Genomic DNA, 20566 nt, shown 5'->3' with positions numbered 1-20566 from the left:
CATGACAAATTCACTGGCTCTAGAGAAGCATGTCACATACTAGTATTGACAGAATACTGTAAATTCGTTTGCTTATGTTTATAGAGTACTTCCAGGCTTTGCCTTAAATTACAGAGTGATCTTCCTAACCTCTAAATCGCACTGAAGCCATAGTGTTACATCACTTTCCAGTATCTAAGCTTTGCAAATTAGTCTCAGGATTACCAAATGCAGTTCCTTCTGGTTTTTGTCATTGCCAAGACAAACATATTCTTTCTGATATTTATAATGATATATGTAATACTGCTCCTTTTTTCATCTTTACTATCTTTAAGCATTAATGACTTATTTTCAAGTTTGAAGTTGTACTTTATATTTTGACATACACTGGAACACACATTTTTCATAAAAATGTTAGCAAGATTTTTAATATTAATTGCTTAATATTGTTGTTTTATTAGAGGATCAGACAGGAAACCAAAAACAAAAACAAAATTATATCTTCAATGCCACTGTTATGTTTATTACCCTTTAGATACAACTTCAGCATATGTATTTTAAAAAATTATAATTTATGATTACTGTGAGGTTAAACAGAATTATAAGATTAAAAGAAAAGAAAAAAGTAGTAAGGATGAATATTGAAAATGTTATCAATATACAAACTAAACCAGAATATATAAGCAATTTTATTTCCAGACTGCTAGAATTTGAATATGATATATTCCTCTCAGATACAAGAGGAATCTGAAAACAAACCTTACTGTATTAATTTGTCCCCATATATTTATCTTCCTTCAGATTGCGGCCCTAGGAAGCCTAAAACTTCTTTCCTTTTTCCTGTCACTTCTGTATAAATGTATTCTTCTTTGTTTAAGAGCCCATAAGCTTGAATTCTAAGCCATCTCTTTGAGTTAGTCTTTCCCTGAGTCTCTCCCATGTATATATGAAATATACATGCTAATAAAGGTCTTTTTTTCTCTTGTAACTCTGTCTTTTGTTACAGGGGTCCATGCTGAAAATTTAGAAGGGTAGAAGGAAAAGGATTTTTTCTTCCCTTACAGGGCATGGTATCTACTTTTATTGAGGGCTTTATTAATTTTTTTTTTGAAATCCATGAGATTGGAAAGTTCACAAACTAAAACTAAAAACAAAACAAAAGTAAAACACTTGAGACTTCATAATGAAATTGTCTGAGTGGTAAGAAATAATATTTTTAATAAAAAAATCAGTGAAAAATTAATTCCATATTCATTTCAAGATTCAAGAGAAAATCCTATAATATTTCTGAAAGGTAACATTAATTACAACAATTCCTTGTTTTTTCTAGTTAGAAAAAAAAAGATTCTTTTTAAAGTTGCTAAGTCAAGAAATAACACCGTATACTTTTACAATTAATGGATTTTTACTTATTCCACCTCAGTTCCTTTTTGCCATTTGAATGTTTTCCTTGTGAAAAGATCTTCCACTTATGGATTTTGTTGTTCCTTTTTTATAGTGTGAAGTAGCTCCAAATGTTCTGTGATTCTGGACCGTGCTCTCACTTTTTTGTTATAATCTCCTTAAATCAACTGCCTCATCTCCTTGTCCAGCCTGCCATGGGAAGAGTCAGGGTGGGGTGTTGATTGGAGCTACTACCTTGGATCTTTCAAGCTTGTTTCATGTGTCCAATAGAAAGAATGGAAGGATTGAGGGTCAGGACATGCCACTTGACAGAGTTCTCCTAACGATACTCTTATTTCTCACTAATGACATCAGCTAACTGAAACACAGCTTATCATACAAATCCAAAATTAAACTATAGCTCTTGGCTAGAATCAGGTAACTTCTTACCCATTGCATCATGCTGAGTTTTTGGTATTGTGTTGGAGGTAGGCTGTTTCCGTTTATAGCACTCCAGTTAATCATACAAGATGTCCATATTTTGCTTCCAGCTTCGCTCAGCTGTCCGTGTGGCTCTACCACTCTTCCTACAGTTTTCTTCTCATTCATCCTGGGTAGGGATTCCTGCTCCAGTAAGAATCTATCTACTTTTCTTTTTTAGAAAGTTTCCTCTTGTCTATGATACTGCTAATATTCAGCTTCCTGTTTTTGATGAAGTTTATGTTATTTTTTTATTTTCAGATTGCTTTTAACACATTTAGGGGTTGAGATAGGATGTAGAAGTTCTAGCACATCCTCAGCCTTTACACATGAAATGGAAGTTCTTTAAATCCATGGCCTTTTAACTAAATCCAACGTACCCTTTAACTAAGAAACAAATTAGACAAAAATTCTCAAATGTGAGAGTGCTCAAAGAATACCGCATTCCTCACGTACATTCAAAACATGCTTAATTTTGAAGGAACCATCATATTTTGAATGGTAATAAGCATGAACTAAATTTAAACATGGAATTCCAGAGAGAAATTATGATTATGGGCCATAGAAATATTATAAACCTTGAAATTAAAATAAAATAATAATAGAGGTAATGAAATTGGTATGAGAGGAGGAGGGAATAATGTTGGAATCTTAAAAATTCTTAAAAGCATTAGTTTTATATTACCTAGACACTGCTGTTTTAAAATCATCATTGTTTAAAAAAAGATACAGTTCCTCATTATTATTTGAAATCTGTTTTTCTTAACTTAGGAGCTAATAATTCTGTTTATGAGGAAAAGTATATCATAAATTATTTTAATTTTAATTAATTTTTGATTTTATTAATTTCAGGCATAATTTAATGTATTCCCTCTTAAAATAAAAATGTAAAGCATTATCTCATGTGAGTAAAATTGTTTCTATTTACTCTTTATTGCATTTCTATATAGATATGACAATGTGAAAGCACTGGCATGGCATATTATATGATGTCAAGCATAACTGTAAGGCAAAACCATTTAGCTTAAGAATGATTAAGCTTGTAGATGATTACAAGTACCTTTGAAGTTATATATTGTCTGCTCTCCAATTGCATCTTAGTTCTTCTCTATTCATAAGTAGATCCACTACCATGAATTTTTTGTTTTATATTCCTTTATTTTTTAATATACCTATATACCTGATTTTTTTTTTTACTACTTTTTTCTGTTGCTTGCTTTATTGTTTCAAAAATGAGCATATGGTTTTCACGATGAAGATCTGAGAAATACATCATTTTGGCTCTGGCCAGGGGAGGGGAAAATAATCATTGTGAAATATATCCAAGTTCTTCTCGATAACAAAAGCCTAACTTCCAGGGGAAAAACTGCCATAGCCTTATCTCTGCTGGAGGAAGGACATTATTCCCAATACAACCCCCTATAGCATTCTTATTTTGCTTAAATGTGACAAAAACACAGTGAACAGGAAAATATATTAGGAAATATATTAGGAACATTGCAGCCAGGGATGAGAATAGGAGAAAGAATGGAAGAGGGTGGCTCCAGTAATAATGAATTAGAACTGAAAGAGGTAGAAATTGGGAACTTCATACACTGTTGGTGGAAATGTAAAATGGTATAACCACAGTGGAAAACAGTTTGGCAGTTCCTCAAAATATTATTTTTAGAGTTATCATATGACCTTGCAGTTCTATTCTTAGTATATGCCCAAGAGTGTTTTAAGCATATGCTCACACAAAAACTCGTTCATAGTGGCACTGTTCACAGTAGCCAAAAAGTGGGAATAATTCAAATGTGCATTAACTGGTGAATGGATAAATAAGCTGTTTATATCTGGACAATGCAATACTACTGGGCTATAAAAAGGAATGATGTATTGATACACGCTGCAACATGGATGAATCCTGAAGACATTATGTTAATTGAAAGAAGTCAGACACAAAAGGACACATATTGTGCAATTCCATTTATATGAAATTTCCAGAATAGGCAAAGGCAAAGATACAGAAAGTATATCAGTGGTTGCTAGGGGATGTGGAGTAGAGGAAATTGGTTGTAACTACTAATGAATGTGGGTTTCTTTTCAGGGTGATGAAAATGTTCTGGAAGTAAATAGTGGTGATGGTGGCATAATATTGTGAATATACTAAAAATCACTGAATCATACACTTTAAATTGGTGAAATTTAATAATAATGTGAATCATATCTCAATTAAAGGTTAAAAACATCTGGAATAGCTACAAGTCACAGATACTCTATAAGGAGGCATATTTAGGGAAGCCAAAAGAAAGATATGAGGAAAAAACCAAGAACACATTAAACACAGTCCAACTTCTAGTGAGAGTAAGATAAATTCTCACACCATAGGTCTATTTATCTATTTACCTGATAAATAATGTCTGGTTTTCAAAAAAAAGTACAAGTCATGCCAAAAGGCAAGGGAAAACACAGCCTGAATTAACAGAGCAAGAATTAGAACCCAAATTAGATATTATACAGTTGTTACAATTATCAGGAAATTAAATTGACTGATTCATATGTAATGGGCTCTAATGGAAAAGTACATAGCATGCAAGAAGAGATGGCTAATGCAAACAGAAATGGAAACTTTAGGCAGGAACCAAAAGGAAATGCCAGAAATTAAAAACTCTGTAATAGAATTAAAGAATTATTTGCATGGGTCCATCCTATATTCACCGTATCAGGTGAAATAATCAGTGATGTCAAAGATAGGTCAATAAAATTTTCCAAGTTGCAATACAGAGAAATCAAAAAGGAAAACATCAAAAATTGTATAAAAATTTCAAAAGGTGTAACATAAATTGTGACTACCAAAAAAAGAGAGAAAAAAAAGAATGGAGTAGAAGAAACAGTTGAAGTATAAATGTAGAGAATTTTCTAAAATTAATGACAGACACCAAACTACAAATCTAAGAAGTTAAGAAAGCACAATGTAGGATAAATGCCGAAAACCAAAACAAACAAATAAAAAATCCAGAAAACCTCAACAGCAAAACACTCACACATATCATATTAAAACTGAAAACATACATACACACACACACACACACACACACGCACAGGCAAGGAGAAAATCTTTAAAGAAGCCAAATAAAAGAAGCCCTTACCTCTAGAGTAATAAAAAGAGAAATTACATCAAGCAAGTAAAGAGCAGAGTAAAAGATTTAAAATGTTGAAAAGAAAAACCCACCATCTCAGAATTCTCTGTTCAGTGATATTACCCTTTAGAAGGGAAGCAGAAATATAGACTATCCTAGACAAACAAAAACTGAGGGAATTCATTGCCAGAACTTCTTTGCAAAAAAGTGTTAAAAGAAGTTTTAAGCAGGTGGAAAATGATATAGGTCAGAAATTTGAACCTACATAAAGAAGAGAGTCAGAAAAGTATAAATTAAGGTAAAATTAAATATTTTCCTTTTCTTAATTGATTCAAAGTAACAAGGTTTGGGGGGTGATCATAGCATATGGATAAGAGAAACCTGACAAACACTACCTCAGCCAGGTGATCGAGGTTTAGATCAACAGTGATGTCATGTTGGTAGGATGTACACTTTACCTTTGTGGTTTTTGTACCCCAAACCCATATTCCCAGTCTAATCATGAGAAAAACATCAGTAAAATTCAGTTGAGGGAAATTCTGCAAAATTCCTGACCATCATTCCTCAAAACCCATACAGTCGCCAAAAATAAGCAATATCTGAATGACTGCCCCAGTCAAAAGGAAGTTAAGGAGACATGGTGACTAAATGAAATATGGTCTCTTCGATCGAATCCTGGAACAGAATAAGAACATTAGGTAAAAACCAAGAAAATCTGAATAACAAGTGGAGTTTTGTTAAAATAATGCATCATTACCAGTTTATTATGTGTGACTAATATACCCTACTTATATAAGATGTTAACAATAGGGAGATATGGGTGTTGGTTATATAGGAACTCTCTGAACTGTCTTCACAATTTTTCTGCAAATATAAAACTATTCTAAATTAAAAGGGTATAAAATAATTTTGTAGTATTCACTATGCTCCTAAATATACAATACTTTATTTGTATTCTGTTGTATTTAGAAAAATACAGAAACACACAGACAGCGTTAGCAATCTAATTTTAAACTTCTTCTTAATATGGAATGAACCATAGATTCTTTCTTGTTAAAACCATTTACAGAAGAGTCTCATTTGATTCATAATTCTGGGTTAAAGCTTTTGAAAACAAAACATGTTGATGTAACCATGAAAGATGGGCCAAGCATCAGCATAACCCACTAACTAAATGGAACCAGGGAGTTTAATTCTAATATATATATACATATATACATACATATATATATATATATACTTTTTGTAATTCAAGAAATATTGGGAGATTTTATCTGGATACTAATAGAGGTTTTAAGCTCCAATGCTTCATTCTCAGTTTGCTGTCAAAGCTAATTTTGACAGTATATAAGTTATACCGTTCTATGTAATGATTTCCAGCAGCCGCCATCCGCAATTTTAAAGTAATTTCTTACTCAGCAAGTGGTCTTGTTATATAGCTATCTAGTACCAAAAGATGGTAGGTGCAATTTTAAATTGTATTTTGTTGCATTTCTCTTGACATTTTAAGAACTTTATATTTTACTTATATTGACTATGATAGTTCATGGAAGACAAGAAAACTTGGCTTTGCCAACAAAGATTAAAAACAAGTTAATTTAAAAATACATGTTCTTGGGCTTCCCTGGTGGCGCGGTGGTTGAGAGTCTGCCTGCCAATGCAGGGGACACGGGTTCGAGCCCTGGTCTGGGAAGATCCCGCATGCCGTGGAGCAACTAGGCCCGTGAGCCACCATTACTGAGCCTGAGCGTCTGGAGCCTGTGCTCCGCAACAAGAGAGGCCGCGATGGTGAGAGGCCCACGCACCGCGATGAAGAGAGTGGCCCCCGCTTGCCGCAACTGGAGAAAGCCCTCGCACAGAAACGAGGACCCAACACAGCCATAAATAAATAAATAAATAAATAAATAAATAAATAAATAAATAAATAAATAAAAATACATGTTCTCTTGTAACTGTTGACTTTTGCCACAATGCTGTAGATTTTCTTTTATACATTTAATTGGAACCCATGTGTCTTTGATTGGGTTCCTCCAGAAGCAGACCCTGAGAAAAGCACTTGTGAATTAGTACTACATGAGGTAATCCCACATAGGGGAGTGGGGAATTGAGAGAGTAGAGAGACAGAAATAAATAAAAGATGTTTTATTAAATGGGGGGCATTTTGGACAAGTAGAACTCAGGGAGACAGCATAGGACACACTTTAGATTTTCATAAGTAAAGAAAAACATAGGCAAGATAGTCAGCTGTCCGATTAGGTGGGTATTACTTGGAAATCTGCTTGAAATTTTAATCATATTTTACCCAAATGAATATTCCAAACACATTGTATGATACATTTTTCTTCAAATTCAGAAGTTTAAAGAACATTTTTTTTTCTATGTTATGGATTTCCTCTATATACATGGATACGTGCAAACAGATATAACCTAACCACATACCAGGACATAAGATTAATGTAATTTACTTCTACACAGAATCAAGAAGTATGTTTTTATTTCTTCTTTTCTGCTTCACTTGTTTTCACAGTCAATAAACTATACAAAAGTGTTCACAAAAGGTCAGAGGGACACTATGGAATGAGCTGTATGGGTTCCTGTGGCTTCCCATTTATTAAAACAGAAAAGCCACAGGCCCATTGGGTTTTCATTGTGAGACCACTGAAACACTCACTGAATGGTACTGAAGCCCAAGAGTCAGTAAGATCTTTCTTTTGTTGTAATTAAAAGAATGCTGGGTAAAGTCTCTGCACATTAGCCAGAAGACAGTTTGAAATATTCAGGGTGATTACAGACATGAAGAAAACTGAGAAACTACAAAGATTACAAGATTATACATTTTGTATAATTTCATGTATAAACATGAAATATGTGAAGCTACTGAATTAGAAACTGTAACTACTACCCTCATGAAGCTCTCCTTATGTGTCAGTTATTGAGCTAAGTACCTTTACTATATTTTCTAATTTAATTTAAAAAAACTCTTATGAGAGACATTGTATCCCAATTTTACGGTTAAAATAAAATGCAGCACTGAGAAAGTTAATTACTTGTCCAAATTTACAATTGTTGGAGCAGGAATTCAAATCCAGATTTATATTGTTATAAAGCAGATACCACGATGTTCCCATCTCATTTCCATTTTATTTTTAGGTATTTTAAAAAAGAAATTTGGACATTAGGTAAAAACTAAGGAAATTAAAGTAAAATATAACATTTTAAACATACTACAGGATTATTCTTATGGTGTATTCTGAGTATTTAAAATGACAAATTAATCCTAGATGAAAGTTTTCAGAAAGGCTTATGATGAACTTGAAATTAAAGTCATGATAACAGAACTGTTTTACAAAAAATTAATCTAGATTTTGTGTGGCATTGGGACCTTACTTTATTTTATAAAATTGTGACTTTTGTTTCTATTTGGCATTTCGCTCTATTAAAATCCAGAAAAGTGTGGTTCATGTAGTTATTGGGATCTTAATTTAATCAGTCATTTAAAAAAAAATTAAACTATAGAGGTGTTCTAAATAGGATCTAAACAAAGCCACCTTAAAATTGTTTAAAGAATATAATTGCTCTACTCTGATCCCTAAAATTGGCCCACAGTTTTAATTTTTAGAAAAGATTAAAAACTTCATAGATATTTCTACTTCTCAGGCAGGTGAGAGACATACTCATAAACTTTACAATAATTATAGCAAAATATTTTTGTTTCTGTGACAAACAAATGGGCTCATTTTCCCCAATTTTAAATATATTATGTGGCCACAGGAAGTAACCAGATAGAGTTAAATGCAAATATTATTTTGAATATAGCACTTGGCAAAGCACTGTACTTACAGTGTCTTTCTATACCTATAAATCAATGAAAAATGAAATCTCTTTGACTGTCATATTTTAATGCTAATAAGAGAGGAAGTGACGTGATCAATATATTCAGGCAAGGCCACCTTGACCTTTAAAAATTCTGTTATATGCAACTTTATATGATGAAAAGTTTCCTTTAGAACTTTATAAATTATAAATAAATTAGTGAAATAATTAAGATCTAATAAATCAGAGAGTCTAGTACTGTAAGTAGAATGTCTACTTGGTGATTAAAACACTTATTTTCCATCACTAACTCTTCTCCTATGTATAGGGTCTGATCTAGTTATGTAGCACTCTCTGTCAGATCTGTGCCTAACATACAATTTGGGAACCTAGCATGCTCATGAGGAGGAAGAATCCAGTAAAAAGGAAAACTGATGATAAAGGATATATAGGGGAAAACTACAATAATTGGTATTCTTGATTAAGTGCCAAGAGAGCCCAACATCAAACGGAGGGTGTGATGATAGATTGAACAGTGAAAACACAATAATAGAAGGGAAGGCAAAATCATGGATACAGATAGAGGTAGATTGGTTAAGGTAAACTTTGAAGTTATGATTTACTTCTGTGACTTTTGAAAAGCAACTCAGGTGATTTTAGTACACAATCATTGTTGAGAACTATAGTCTAGGGTTGATCTACGGGATGAGAGACTGAGACTGGGATTATTAGAGAGTGTCAAGAAATTGGAAAAACAGGATAGGCTGAACTGTTGATATCTCCAGAAATTAAGACAGGATTTATAGTAGAAAAATATACAGTGATCCATGTGCGGGCAAGAGTTGCCACAACCTGAAGGCATGAACTTCAAAGGTGCTAAAACACTTTAAGAAGGTCTGGGGTGATCACTGGTTAGGAAGCAGCAGTAAAAATTAGGAAGATACAAAGTAGAAGAAACTGATTTTTAACCTGTAAGGAGATAAACAAATGCCAGTAGTTATGATGTCAGCCTTCTTGTTTCTATAATGGGACTGTGGTATTTAACATGTAATACCTTTTAATTTTTTTGATTCTACGGTTGCTATTTAGCTTTTGAACTTTTCTGTCTAGTTTTCTTTCCCATAATTCCTTCTAGCTTAGTTACTAAATCTATTTAAAACCCCATAAATAGGCTTAACTAATTTGACATCAAAATTTCAGTCTAATCCTTACCCTAGCTTAGGTTACAAGATTTAAAATTGGCTTCGCATTATAATAACTTATGGAACTTGAAAACAAAAATAACAAAAAGCTATTGCCCAGATCTCTCCCTGCCCAAGATGCTTTTTTAATTGAAAACCTCATTTAAAATATTTAACATTAAAAAATTCAATTGATTCTTTTTATGCTGCAATTACTACTTAGTGAAAATGTGAGAAGACATCATTTTAGTTAATGTCTGAGTTTGAAATACTTCCTTTTCCACCTTGATGAAATGAGCATTTTATGGAGAATCCACAGTAAGGACAATGAAAATGTCATTACCCTTCCTACATAAGCTAACATCAAGATGAGTTTTCAAATATTCCCTCTATACCATGGAAACACCTAGAGAAACAGTGCTTAAACTGTGCTATTAGGAGCCTAGATTTTGTTTTGCTTTGTTTTGTTTGTTTTCACTGTGGCTTCAACTGTATCATCAAAGAAAGGGGAGAAAGGCTCTGGAATGTCTCTGGTCCATCATCCCACCACTAACCAGAGAGCCAGAGAAGCCAGTATAGATTCACTTGACATTTATTGATTCTACACTTTACATTTTAGTCTTAAGTAAAGGATTTCGCTCTTCTTTAAAAAAGTTGAAGATCACTGTCCTAGAAGCAAACAAAATAACATAGATCATGAAGAGTCTCCTAAGTATATTGATAGTGGACTTGTGTGTGTGTGTGTGTGTGTGTGTGTGTGTGTGTGCATGTAGTCATAAGTTATAAACTTCTGTTTTGAATTCTAGGAATATTTCGGATCCATACAGCATAGACATTGGTCATCGCCCTCCATATAAATTGTTCTCTCCATTTATTCTGAGGAACAGTAGAAGGATGAAGCTACCCATGAATGCAGCTGAGAGAAGAAAAAAGTTGATTGCTTTAATCACAGTATTATTTGGGGGAATTGGCCAATATATTTATTCCCTCATAAAACACCTTTAAATGGAAAGCTGGAAAGCAACAGGATTGACATTTGGTAATGGATACTGCTGTGAGTGTTGCAGGTATTCTTTGAGAAACATGATGATGATCCCAACAAGTAGTGTTAGTTTTCAAAATAGAAAACCAAATTTTGCTGTGGAATTTTGAAACATTGCTGAGTTTATTATTCTGAAAATAATTGAAACTGATTTTGACAGCAGATATAAAGTTAATATAAAGTTAGTATTATCTTATAGAGAATATAAAGCTGGAAGCTTAAATTAGCCACCTAGAGCTTCAGATGTTTTGGGGAAAAGTAGCCCAGGCACTCTATTTTATTTGTCTGTAGGCAAGCACTATTTGAATTCCAGAAAAGAACAGCTTCTGGATTATCCAAACACTTCTGAAAAGGGAAAGTTCTCTAAACATTTCTGTTTAAGATTATTGTTGATTATAAGATGCACTACAGTCTAATTATGAAGGAGACTTGAATTAAAGTCCACATTAGTTTTTCATTATCCAGCAGGTACCTGAAGATATGTAATTTCCCTTGTGAAACTAAAAGATCCACCTAGGAATCCTTTAGTGAGAAAAAAATCCTTTTGTGGTTAAATTAATACAGAAAGACTGAATAAGAGGTGAAATATTACAATGATAACTACTCTATACAATGGCATATATATTAAGTATTGTAGAAACTCAGCAAATACAGATCCATCATTCCCAGGTTAACATATTTGCAAGGGACTCCAAAAGTCATTGATATGTGGTTACTTTTAGCTTTTTAGGAGGCTTCTGTGTGGAATTGAACCCCTTGGCTAGGGATGTGAACAACTCAGTTGCTGAGCAGCCGCCTTACAATGCATCTCAGCATGGTTTTCTCCTACGTTTCTCCCTTTGCTAAATCTCCTGTGATTAGACTCACATGATATTTATTAGTGCAAATGGAACAACAACAACAAAAAATCCAAGTGAAAGCCTTGGTGTTGATGAAGTTTTAGAAGTGGAAATTTTTGTGCAAATTTGGATAAATTAAAGTAAAAGAGTTGAATTGTGCCGTAATTTATGTGTGTGTGTATATATATATATATATATATATATATATATATATAATTTTAAACTGCCCAGTAAGCATAACATTCTTTCTCAAATCAATGACAAAACAGTTGTAAGATGACGGACTCATTCATTTGATGTCACAAGATATTTGTAGGAAACATGAGACTCTCATGGAGATATAGTAATTCTGGGTAAAAATCAAACTTTTATATATCAATTACATGAAGGATCTGATACTTAGAGAACATATGTTTGAAAGCACTGACATGAATATGTGCTTTTTCAGGAGTTAAACCTTTTTGTGTATAAGGAGACACTAAGAGAAGCGGAATAATCTCCTCATATTTTCAAAAGAATGAGTCTAATATATTGAAGTATCTCCTAGAAGGAATGAATGTAATAGGACATAAAAAAATACATATATTGGAAGATAAGACCTTCTCAAGCATGCATATCTAAGGATAAGCATGTCAAGGGCAGATCAACTCATCAGCTGATTGGCAATATGACCAAAATTTAGATTGAGAGATGCTTACTATATTATTCTACAAACTATAAGTCATTAAGGGGTCAAAATAGGGACCTGTTATATGCTGGATTTAATAAAATAAATGATTTGCTAAAAGTATAATAAAGTTTCTTTTCTCCTTTTATTGATTGGAGATGGAAATAGAAAAACACTTTTATTAATTCACAAATTACAGATAGATACAGGGTCATCTGTAAGCTATTCATGCATCTTAATGTTGAGATGTTATTATTTCCCTATAACATCATATACCTTCAGCCTCTTGACTAGGACACAGTACATATATTCAACATATTGTACAAGGATCACATTTACTCTTTGAATATACTGAGCATGTTGTGAGGAGGTACTGAATGAAAATGCATAATAAATAAGTATTTATATCAAGTGAGGTCTGAAACATTGAATAATTTTGAAGAGCTCCATGTAAATAAAATTATTTCAAGGGATAACTTCTTAAAAATAAAATATGCTGTTTCTAAGATAGCAGATGGTAAAATTATTGAGTACAATGCTTAAACTGAATTGGAAGAGCTTATTTATTCAAAGGCAACAAAGGAGGAGCTGTTGGAAGATCCAGGAAATGTAACTGAAATTGTCAAAAGACAAAATTGCAACATTGAAAAATTAGGAGAAGCTATTTGGGAATCTTTAAAATGTAGTAAACATTTCTAATACTCTAAGCTACTAACCAGCATGTCATCCAATTGTGATCTGCAAAGAAAAACAAGCACACAGATCTTTGATATCACATAAGAAATAAATCTCTTCTTTTCACTCCTTTAAAAGTTGCTAATCATAATGCTCTTAAAAATAAAATTTACCCCTTTGTAGATGGCCATTCCCATTAGTCACTCATAGCCTTTTCAATAATCTCCCACATATTTTCTACCAACTACTTCATTAATTTATTTGCACAGGATGATGCAGTCATTTATCAGAATGCCAAGAGGAAATTTGATTCATTCACTACTTTTTTTTTAATTTTTCATCAACTTCAGCTATAATTACTGAAAGATCCATAAGGGTAAAGAGTTCATCTATTTTCATCACCAAAGTATCCAAGCACAATATCCTAACACAGACTCTAACATAGAGTAAATATTCAAAGACTATTCTTGGATAAATAAACTCATAGGTACATAAATATGCACTAAGTGCAGCCATTATCCTTTATTTTCTTTATTCCCAATCTTAACATCATCAACAATAAAATCATCACCCTTTAGCCTAATAAGCCGAAGAAATATGGTTCATGCCACTGCCGTAAAGAGTATTACCACCACACTGGGAGATATAAAAGGCTGGGGTATACATTCTTGATAAGTATGAACAGAATAGCCCCTAGTCTCATATGAAAAATAATATAAACATTTTTAATTTTAGAAGCCCATGTAGGTGGGTGGGTGTATATGTGATTGTATGTGTATATATATATGTGTATATATATGTGTATATATATATATATATATATATATATATATATATATATATATATATATATATGCATATATCTAATCAAAATCCTGTTTTCATTTCTTCCAGATATAAATGCGAAGTGGAATTGCTGGACCATATGGTAGATCAATTTTTAATTTTTTAGGAACCTCCATATTGTTTCCCATAGTGGGTGGACCAATTTACATCCCCACTAACAATGTATAACTGTTCTTTTTCACCGCATCCTTGCCAGCACCTGTTATCTCTTGTCTTCTTGATGATAGCCATTCTAAGAGGTTTGGGGAGATATCTCACTGTGGTTTTTATTTGCATTTCTCTGATGATTAGTGATGAGCATCTCTTCATGTGCCTGTTGGCCATTTTGATGTTCTTTTTGGAAAAAAGTCTATTTAGTTATTCTGCCCATTTTTAAATTGGATTGTTTGGTGGTTTTTGTTTGTTTTTATTACTAAGTTGACACACATATATTTTGAGTATTAACCCATTATCTGATATATGGTTTAAAAATTTTTTGTCCCATTCTATAGGTTGTCTTTTCATTGTGTTTATTGCTTCTTTTGCTGTGCAGAAGCTTTTGAGTGTGATGTAAGTCCCATTTGTTGATTTTTACTTTTGTTGTTTGTGCTTTTGTGTCATGTCCAAAAAAATCATTGCCAACACTAATATGGATGAGCTTCTTCCCTATGCTTTCTTCTGGAAGGTTTATGGAATCAGGTTGTATGTTTAAATCTTTGATCCATTTTGAGCTAATTTTTTTGTGAGTAGTGTGAGACAGAGGTACAATCTCATTGTTCTGCATGTGTTTCTCCAATTTTCCCAGTATCATTTGTTGAAAAGACTATCCTTTACCTGTTGGGTAGTCTTGGCTCCTCTGTTGAATATTAGTTGACTATATACTGAGATTTAATTCTGGGCTTTCGATTCTGTGCCATTGGTCGATGTGTCTATTTTTGTAGCAGTACCATACAGTTTTTATAACTGTGGCTTTGCAGTATAGTTTGAAATCCAGACGCATAATACCCCAGGCTTTGTACTTTTTTCTCAGGAAAAAATTTAGGATTGTCTCTTCTATTTCTGTGAAGAACACCTTTGATACTTTGAGGGGAATTGTGTTGAATCTGTAGATGGCTTTAAGTAGTATGGCCATTTTAACAATATTAATTCTTCTGATCTGTGAACACAGGATGTCTTTCCATTTGTTTGTGTCTCCTTCAATTTCTTTCAGCTAAGTCTTGAAGTTTTCATTGTATAGCTCTTACACTTTCTTGGTTAAATTTATTCCTAAGTATTTTATTGTTTTTGATACTATTGTGAATGGGATAGTTTTCTTTATTCTTTTTCAGATTCGTCATCATTAGTGTAAAGGAATTCAATTGATATCTGTATGTTGATTTTGTATCCTGCTACCCTACTGAAATTATTAATTCTAACAGTTTTTTGACTAACTCTTTGGGATTTTCTATATACAAGATCATGTCATTAGCAAATAGCAACAATTTCACTTCTTCCTTTCCAATTTGAATGCCTTTATTTCTTTGTTTTGTCTAATTGCTCTAGCTAGGACTTCCAGTACAACGTTGAATAGGACTGCTGAGAGTAGGTATTCTTGTCTATTCCTGATCTTAGAGGAAACGCTTTCAATTTTTCTCTATTGAGTATAATGTTAGCTGTGGGTTTGTCATATATGGCCTTTATTATGTTGCTGTATGTTTCATTTGTATTCAATCTGTTAAGGATTTTATCATGAAAGAATGTCAGATGCCTTTTCTGCATCTATTGAGATGATCATATGATTTTTATCATTCATTTTATTGATATGATGATGCATTACATTTATTGGAAATCTGTTTTAATATATTGTTTTTTTATCATTTAATATAATTTGTGAGTAAATGCATAAACAATTACAGTCCCAAAGGTTTGTAAAATATAGTGTGAATATATACACACATATACTATACATATATATATGTATGTGTGTGTGTTTGTACATTTTATCATATTGTCAACTTTGTCTTAATCATACTATATAATGTAGTTAAGTGGAGGAAAACCCAGCGTAAGAGAATAAGTCAGTAATAATAAACTCTGTGTGATTATGCCTCTGAGATCATATAAAATATAGCACCTATACTTCCAGGACTGTTGGATGTACAACTCATGCATAGAAGGATTTTTTAATAATTGTTATATATGAGAGAAAAAATAGAAAAAGTAATTCTATATTTAGTTTTTGTTTTTCTCCATTTGGTCCTGCAATACATATATGTAAGTATCAGTGAAAAAGTATTTATTCTTTTCAACTTCTTCAGCTCTGCGTCAATTATTTTTCCTTTGTTCTGATGTTCTTATGTTGTTTTCAATTCAATAATGCTAACAGATTCACAATGCAAACTCAGTTTTTGTCTAATCAATTCTAGATATTTCAAAACTATCAGAATAGTCAGATGGTATTTCAAATTCTCACAGTTATTATAGAACTCCTCCTCTTATCTAAAAAGCTTTTCCTGCAGTCATCAATTTATTTATTTTGATTACTTTAATTGGAAGAGAAAATAAACATATTAGACATTGTTGGGAAGCTAATTCCAGGTCATAATGATAAATAATAACAATCAATGTATATTTGGAGAAATATATGAATGGTTCAGCTTCAGTTGTATATAGATGAATAGCATAAACTGACACATTGAGGATATTGATAGACCTCTATATTTCTAAGTCAAGATATATATTTAATTAAAAAATATGCATTATGTTATTCTTACTCTAGCAAACCTATAATTTCAATGGGAACTATATTAAATAACCTTACAATATATCCCATGATGCTGATTTAGCTTCTCTTCTATATAATTTGACTTTTTCAATCTCACTGTTAATTATGGAAAGCAACTACAGATAATTTAAAAACAGAAGTAAAATACTACAATGATAAAAATTATCAGGCCTATTAAGAATAATTACAACGAATAACAAACATATTTTGTGTTATTTATATGCATCACTGGTCAAATAAAATACCAAGAATTATCATTTTTACCATAAAAAACCTGTCAGCTATTATTTTTCCTAATTTGTATATGAGATATCATAGTTTGTTAGGGACAAGTAATCTGTTGATAGGCTCAGTACTTGTAGACAAGGAGCTGGAATTTGAATTCACTTCTGTCAGATTCCAGATCCAAGTTCCTTCCTACTACATCATGCTGTTATCTTTATAATACAATGTTTTGACTCTCAGTCATTTCCTTCATGTTTCCATATGATTAATGCATTAAAAAATTACTCACTCTTGGTGAAATGAGGGCTGGTAGAGAATAAAGCAGTTAATAAACCTTAGTACAAATGCTCTCTGCTCATGTCTTCCCTTCTTACCTTTCCTAAGAACTATAAATGTTGAAAGGAATATTTACTAGTGTAAATTATTTGTGAAAATGTATGAGAATATGTTTTAAACTTGCTTTTTTGTTTAAAACCAAAAAGGAAGATACATTGCCACCTTCCATAATCTGTCAACAACTCAATCTTTATTATCATTTATTACTAAGAGGGTATTTAATGTTAGATGCATTGTATAGTTTATGTAGAAATATAAGCTTTAATCCAAATTTGAAACTTTAACTCTAAAAGTCAAATCCTGGTTCAACTAAATATAACTTAAAATACTAATTTGGGATATATTATATGAATCTTCATTTTAGGTATAAATCAGAAGTAAAAACACTGATTAAATATGAAAGCATACTCATTTCTCAAATCATGCTTATGTTATAAATAGTTTGATCAAACATATAAGTAGTTTAAAATGATCAAACAAAGTACAGTCCAAGAGAAACTTCTGTGATGTCTTTCAGTGCACTGACAGATAAGAAGTAAGTGGGTATAAATTCCCCCAGTGAGATTTATTATTTAAAAAAGCACTTTGAATTTATTTTAGTTTTTGATTCATCTAAACCAGGTAGAAGTAAATATTAAACTCATGTTAGTATTTAACTTTTGTGATACAAAAATATTACAGAAAAACAGAGGGAAATGCAGCCTTTGACATCTATTTAAATCATGCTTTCATTTAGATTTCATACATGGAAGGAAAATATTTCCACACAGGGAAAAATGTATCAGATTAGTTTATCTTCCTCTCCATCTGTGTGAGTGTGCAGTGGTTTAAAAATGTTTTGTTGTTGTTGTTTATAAAAGTGTTTCATTTCTAGAGGTGAAGGTAAAATGAGCATTTCCCAGATTGCCACAGAGAGTTATTTCAGCAGTTAATTTGCTTCTACTGACTTCCAGGTTTTCCTACTGAGAAATTTCCTGGCTGGTGTTCTTAAAATTGTAGTAAATGTCTTCATCTTTGCTCATTCCTCTGAAGTTAAAATATGACTTTTCAATCTCCTCCTTCAGATTTATCAATTTGTTACATTTCTCATAAACACAAAGTATATTTCATTCAACATGTCCAAAATTCTGAATGCATTTTTTGTTAGTTCTCTCTGGCCTAAACCCATTTGGGACAAATTATATCATATATAGTTTTTATATTACATATACAGTCTACACACACACACACGTATATATTTTAAAGTAAATTCAATAATTGTTATTTGTTTTTGTTTGCTTCTCTATGAAATATAAAAGGCTCTAGATATGAGGTTTTAGAGCCATCATTGCCTTATTTTTGACATCTGATAGCCAACTGCTCGTTCTGGCACTGAGAACTACAGTGAGTACAGGTGAAGGAAACTGTAACAAAATGAACAGTGGAAAAAAATAAGAAAGAAGTAAGCAGGTAGACATCTCATATTTTAGCTAGATAGCCTTCACTGAAAGGAAATCCTGAAGAATTCTCATTAGCAAATATTTGAATATCAAATTTGCTTTATATTTGTCATATTTTATTGGCAAACCTAATACAAAGCAATTTAGGAGAATAGAGCACTATTCAAGTTATACTCATAATGTTGTCTCTTTCCAGTAGAGACTTCAAATTTTGGAATAGATTGTATGAGATATATGATTACAGAAAGTAGATTTTCAAAAGAATATCAACTGACACTTAAAAATCACTCTAGTTCCCTCTCTTTTCATTTTGGTTAGTAGCAATGTTAAAATTAATAGGACAGGGATCCACTTTTGAGAAGATAGAGTAGATGTAATTTTCTCTATTTGGGGGGAATGAGTACAACTAAACAAAACTAAAAAGGTTCTGACAAAGAGTCAGACTGGCTAGGGCGCTGGAAACCCAAGGAATTACTTGGTGGTGAGTTCCCTGGTTTTCTTTTTGCCTCACATTTATCCCAGACTTGGAGCTGAATAAGCCGACAAGCTGAAAATAGCAATGGAAGCAGACAAAAATATGCCCCCCAAAGTCTGCTCTGTCTATTTCAAGAACCAGGAAAGGTGAAGCTTATCATGAGAGAAAATATTTAGAAAATAACACTCCTACTTCAATACTGAAAAACTGAAGAATTTTGGAATGAATTTCAAAATCTTATTTATAGTATGTTAATTACCTAATTACAAGTATTGTTTCACTATACAACCACATAATTATTTTAGTTAGGTTGACATTTTACCTAGTAATATGATATTAGTTTTTCAAAAGCGGTCTACATTATAATAAATAACTTCCTGAGTCACTCCATTCTAATGTTTCTATTTGGCTGACAGATTTCTCTGCTGTTGACAATTCTTTTCTTTAGGATCACACCTTGTAGAAAAAAGAACATTATTCTCTCTTCACTATCAGGTGTATAAGTAAGATGTCAAATGCAGTGACTCCTTCTCTACCCTTAATGTGCTTCTTAAAATTTTGAATGTTAAGTCATATAAATATTCCTTGGATTATTATTTTACTGCCAACAGTATCTCTCAATTTTATACTTAGCTTATGAACTCTACAGAAATATTATAGAAGCAGCTTATTTGGAAAATATTTTAGTTGGTCTATAGTCTTTTTTGGTATCTGATTTGGCAATGTCTACAATATGTAAGATATAAGAATGATATATCAAATGCAAGCTTAAATTTATTTTGATTCATTCATTTTTAACATTTCTGGAATTTATGCGGAGCTGAGCAATTGAGGAGAATTAAGAAAAACTGCTAAATACAATCAAATGGTTGTTGGATGACTTTTCTATTTTAAAGTCTTTTTTTAAGTTAAGCATTTTAAAAGTTTCCCAAAATATGCAAAGTAGAGAGGAGAAGAGACCTCACACCAACAACAATATTCAATAGTTAACATTCTGTCACACTTGCTTGGTTTATCCCTCCCTTTCCTTCCTCCTTCATTTCTTCTTTCCTTCCCTTTTCTTTTGATTACAGATGGCTACATAATCTTTCCAACATTTTAGCAAGCCTTTTCCAATGTGATTTTTCACCTCCTCCTATCAAGAGGTGGAAACTGTTTCTTCACACCTTGAATCTGAGATTGGCCAGTGACTTGCTTTGCTTTGCTCCACGGGACATTAGCAAACATAATTCAGAGTCTTTAACAGAGCTTGCATATTGGACTTTGTCTTCTTTTGCTGTGTTCAGAACCCTGAGACCAGCTTGTGAACAAAATTGAGCTA

At 32.2% G+C, this 20566-nt stretch overlaps 1 long non-coding RNA gene across 4 annotated transcripts in view; it reads right to left on the bottom strand.

Moving 5' to 3' along the window:
• Positions 1-20566, bottom strand: part of LOC309659150 — a 415904-nt gene that overhangs the window by 290914 nt on the left and 104424 nt on the right. The window lies entirely within an intron of this gene.

The sequence above is a fragment of the Balaenoptera physalus genome (assembly GCF_965194825.1).
Source record: "Balaenoptera physalus genome assembly, chromosome: 4".
Taxonomy (NCBI): domain Eukaryota; kingdom Metazoa; phylum Chordata; class Mammalia; order Artiodactyla; family Balaenopteridae; genus Balaenoptera; species Balaenoptera physalus.
Note: the sequence above shows the minus strand (reverse complement) of the source record. Positions and strands in the feature narration are given on the sequence as shown.